The sequence below is a fragment of the Oncorhynchus mykiss genome, chromosome 13 (genome assembly GCF_057628025.1).
Source record: "Oncorhynchus mykiss isolate SJ-2025 chromosome 13, ASM5762802v1, whole genome shotgun sequence".
In the NCBI taxonomy this organism is placed as follows: Eukaryota; Metazoa; Chordata; class Actinopteri; order Salmoniformes; family Salmonidae; genus Oncorhynchus; species Oncorhynchus mykiss.
Window position 1 is genome coordinate 77,046,195 of NC_143034.1, and position 5,176 is coordinate 77,051,370.

General features: G+C 43.4%; 1 protein-coding gene across 1 annotated transcript in view; it reads left to right on the top strand.

Moving 5' to 3' along the window:
- Positions 1-2,862: 2,862 nt before the first annotated feature.
- LOC118938369 (uncharacterized) overlaps positions 2,863-5,176 on the top strand; it is a 6,854-nt gene continuing 4,540 nt past the window's right edge. The window contains exon 1 of the mRNA XM_036942070.2: positions 2,863-3,103. The gene's annotated coding sequence lies outside the window, so the exon portion shown is untranslated. The remainder of the gene's footprint in view (positions 3,104-5,176) is intronic.

Here is a 5,176-nt window from a genome sequence, read left to right on the forward strand (position 1 = left end):
CCAGTCAGTACTATGTGGTGTAATCCAGTCATTACTATGTGGTGTAATCCAGTCATTACTATGTGGTGTAATCCAGTCAGTACTATGTGGTGTAATCCAGGCAGTACTATGTGGTGTAATCCAGTCAGTACTATGTGGTGTAATCCAGTCAGTACTATGTGGTGTAATCCAGTCAGTACTATGTGGTGTAATCCAGGCAGTACTATGTGGTGTAATCCAGTCAGTACTATGTGGTGTAATCCAGTCAGTACTATGTGGTGTAATCCAGGCAGTACTATGTGGTGTAATCCAGTCAGTACTATGTGGTGTAATCCAGTCAGTACTATGTGGTGTAATCCAGTCAGTACTATGTGGCGTAATCCAGGCAGTACTATGTGGTGTAATCCAGGCAGTACTATGTGGTGTAATCCAGTCAGTACTATGTGGCGTAATCCAGGCAGTACTATGTGGTGTAATCCAGTCAGTACTATGTGGTGTAATCCAGTCAGTACTATGTGGTGTAATCCAGTCAGTACTATGTGGTGTAATCCAGTCAGTACTATGTGGTGTAATCCAGGCAGTACTATGTGGTGTAATCCAGTCAGTACTATGTGGTGTAATCCAGTCAGTACTATGTGGTGTAATCCAGTCAGTACTATGTGGCGTAATCCAGGCAGTACTATGTGACGTAATCCAGGCAGTACTAAGTGGTGTAATCCAGTCAGTACTATGTGGTGTAATCCAGTCAGTACTATGTGGCGAAATCCAGGCAGTACTATGTGACGTAATCCAGGCAGTACTATGTGGTGTAATCCAGTCAGTATTATGTGGTGTAATCCAGGCAGTATTATGTGGTGTAATCCAGGCAGTATTACGTGGTGTAATCCAGGCAGTACTACGTAGTGTAATCCAGGCAGTATTATGTGGTGTAATCCAGGCAGTATTATGAGGTGTAATCCAGGCAGAATTATGTGGTGTAATCCAGGCAGTACTACGTAGTGTAATCCAGGCAGTATTATGTGGTGTAATCCAGGCAGTACTATGTGGTGTAATCCAGGTAGTATTATGTGGTGTAATCCAGGCAGTATTATGTGTTGTAATCCAGGCAGTAGTATGTGGTGAAATCCAGGCAGTACTATGTGGTGTAATCCAGGCAGTACTATGTGGTGTAATCCAGGCAGTTCTATGTGGTGTAATCCAGGCAGTTCTTGGTGACCAGTCTAGTAACTCCTTTACCACCTCTAACAGGTCTGATTGGTGACCAGTCTAGTAACTCCTTTATCACCTCTAACAGGTCTGATTGGTGACCAGTCTAGTAACTCCTTTATCATCTCTAACAGGTCTGATTGGTGACCAGTCTAGTAACTCCTTTATCACCTCTAACAGGTCTGATTGGTGACCAGTCTAGTAACTCCTTTATCACCTCTAACAGGTCTGATTGGTGACCAGTCTAGTAACTCCTTTACCACCTCTAACAGGTCTGATTGGTGACCGGTCTAGTAACTCCTTTATCACCTCTAACAGGTCTGATTGGTGACCGGTCTAGTAACTCCTTCATCACCTCTAACAGGTCTGATTGGTGACCAGTCTACTAACTCCTTTACCACCTCTAACAGGTCTGATTGGTGACCAGTCTAGTAACTCCTTTATCACCTCTAACAGGTCTGATTGGTGACCAGTCTAGTAACTCACCTCTAACAGGTCTGATTGGTGACCAGTCTAGTAACTCCTTTATCACCTCTAACAGGTCTGATTGGTGACCAGTCTAGTAACTCCTTTATCACCTCTAACAGGTCTGATTGGTGACCAGTCTAGTAACTCCTTTATCACATCTAACAGGTCTGATTGGTGACCAGTCTAGTAACTCCTTTATCACCTCTAACAGGTCTGATTGGTGACCAGTCTAGTAACTCCTGTACCACCTCTAACAGGTCTGATTGGTGACCAGTCTAGTAACTCCTTTATCACCTCTAACAGGTCTGATTGGTGACCAGTCTAGTAACTCCTTTACCACCTCTAACAGGTCTGATTGGTGACCAGTCTAGTAACTCCTTTATCACCTCTAACAGGTCTGATTGGTGACCAGTCTAGTAACTCCTTTATCACCTCTAACAGGTCTGATTGGTGACCAGTCTAGTAACTCCTTTACCACCTCTAACAGGTCTGATTGGTGACCAGTCTAGTAACTCCTTTATCACCTCTAACAGGTCTGATTGGTGACCAGTCTAGTAACTCCTTTATCACCTCTAACAGGTCTGATTGGTGACCAGTCTACTAACTCCTTTATCACCTCTAACAGGTCTGATTGGTGACCAGTCTACTAACTCCTTTACCACCTCTAACAGGTCTGATTGGTGACCAGTCTACTAACTCCTTTATCACCTCTAACAGGTGCTAAAGGTGTAACAAAAGTTACATGCAAAAATAACTTGCAAAACAGTCAAGTAAATTAGAGGAGGGGCTTATAACAGCCCCTGAATTTCTGGTTGCCACTGACTGACACTATTGCAGTCAGTTCTATAGTGCTAGTTTGAATGTAAACAGTCCCCCGAGGAGGAGAAACCATAGCTCACCAGCCTCTAAAAGGAGAACGGGTTGTAGCTCTTGGCTGGAGCTCAAACATCTGGTCCCGTGTTCTAAAAGCGTCTCAGACTACTACTGGTCTAGGATCAGGTCCCCCTGTCTTTGTAATCTTTTCCATTGTGATTATAAGGATTAGAACTGATCCTAGATCATAACACTGATTCAGAGACGTTTTATGAAACGAGAAGGCAGAAAGTAGGGAATGTGTGGTATGTAACACAGCCCAGGCCAAGAACAGATTTATTTCAGTTTCATTTCCTGAGACCTTCATGGTGAGTCCTGAGAGTAAATTATGACACACACACACACACACACACACACACACACACACACACACACACACACACACACACACACACACACACACACACACACACACACACACACACACACACACACACACACACACACACACACACACACACACACACAGGCAGCAAAGCTTGCAGATCATCCAATCATCTTCTCACACGGCCTCATACAGATCTACAGGGACACCGAGCACCAGAGAACAAGAGATTACGTTTAATATAAACACCAGGTACAGTAAAAACATTTGATGCTTTTTTGTGATCTAGTCTGTCTTTACTAAACAAGTTAGATCTAGTCTGTCTTTATTAAATAAGTTAGATCTAGTCTGTCTTTACTAAACAAGTTAGATCTAGTCTGTCTTTACTAAACAAGTTAGATCTAGTCTGTCTTTATTAAATAAGTTAGATCTAGTCTGTCTTTACTAAACAAGTTAGATCTAGTCTGTCCTTACTAAACAAGTTAGATCTAGTTTGTCTTTACTAAACAAGTTAGATCTAGTCTGTCCTTACCAAACAAGTTAGATCTAGTCTGTCCTTCTAATATGAGTTCCTCTAGGTCTGCTCTAATCTGAGTTAATTTAGACCTGCTCTAATCTGAGTTCCTCTAGGTCTGCTCTAATCTGAGTTAATTTTGACCTGCTCTAATCTGAGTTCCTCTAGGTCTGCTCTAATCTGAGTTAATTTAGACCTGCTCTAATCTGAGTTCCTCTAGGTCTGCTCTAATCTGAGTTAATTTAGACCTGCTCTAATCTGAGTTCCTCTAGGTCTGCTCTAATCTGAGTTAATTTAGACCTGCTCTAATCTGAGTTCCTCTAGGTCTGCTCTAATCTGAGTTCCTCTAGGTCTGCTCTAATCTGAGTTAATTTAGACCTGCTCTAATCTGAGTTCCTCTAGGTCTGCTCTAATCTGAATAGAGGAATTTACAAAGAGTCATTGACAACAACCAAAATGAAACCGGTGTGGTTTTAGGAGGGGTTCTGAAAGACACTAAAGGGAGTGTCCACTGAACGTTGAAAGACACTAAAGGGAGTGTCCACTGAATGTTGAAAGACACTAAAGGGAGTGTCCACTGAACGTTGAAAGACACTAAAGGGAGTGTCCACTGAACGTTGAAAGACACTAAAGGGAGTGTCCACTGAACGTTGAAAGACACTAAAGGGAGTGTCCACTGAACGTTGAAAGACACTAAAGGGAGTGTCCACTGAACGTTGAAAGACCCTAAAGGGAGTGTCCACTGAACGTTGAAAGACACTAAAGGGAGTGTCCACTGAACGTTGAAAGACCCTAAAGGGAGTGTCCACTGAACGTTGAAAGACCCTAAAGGGAGTGTCCACTGAACGTTGAAAGACACTAAAGGGAGTGTCCACTGAACGTTGAAAGACACTAAAGGGAGTGTCCACTGAACGTTGAAAGACCCTAAAGGGAGTGTCCACTGAACGTTGAAAGACACTAAAGGGAGTGTCCACTGAACGTTGAAAGACCCTAAAGGGAGTGTCCACTGAACGTTGAAAGACCCTAAAGGGAGTGTCCACTGAACGTTGAAAGACACTAAAGGGAGTGTCCACTGAACGTTGAAAGACACTAAAGGGAGTGTCCACTGAACGTTGAAAGACCCTAAAGGGAGTGTCCACTGAACGTTGAAAGACACTAAAGGGAGTGTCCACTGAACGTTGAAAGACACTAAAGGGAGTGTCCACTGAAAGTTGAAAGACACTAAAGGGAGTGTCCAATGAACGTTGAAAGACACTAAAGGTAGTGTCCACTGAACGTTGAAAGACCCTAAAGGGAGTGTCCACTGAACGTTGAAAGACACTAAAGGGAGTGTCCACTGAACGTTGAAAGACCCTAAAGGGAGTGTCCACTGAACGTTGAAAGACCCTAAAGGGAGTGTCCACTGAACGTTGAAAGACACTAAAGGGAGTGTCCACTGAACGTTGAAAGACCCTAAAGGGAGTGTCCACTGAACGTTGAAAGACACTAAAGGGAGTGTCCACTGAACGTTGAAAGACACTAAAGGGAGTGTCCACTGAACGTTGAAAGACACTAAAGGGAGTGTCCACTGAACGTTGAAAGACACTAAAGGGAGTGTCCACTGAACGTTGAAAGACACTAAAGGGAGTGTCCACTGAACGTTGAAAGACACTAAAGGGAGTGTCCACTGAACGTTGAAAGACACTAAAGGGAGTGTCCACTGAACGTTGAAAGACACTAAAGGGAGTGTCCACTGAACGTTGAAAGACACTAAAGGGAGTGTCCACTGAACGTTGAAAGACACTAAAGGGAGTGTCCACTGAACGTTGAAA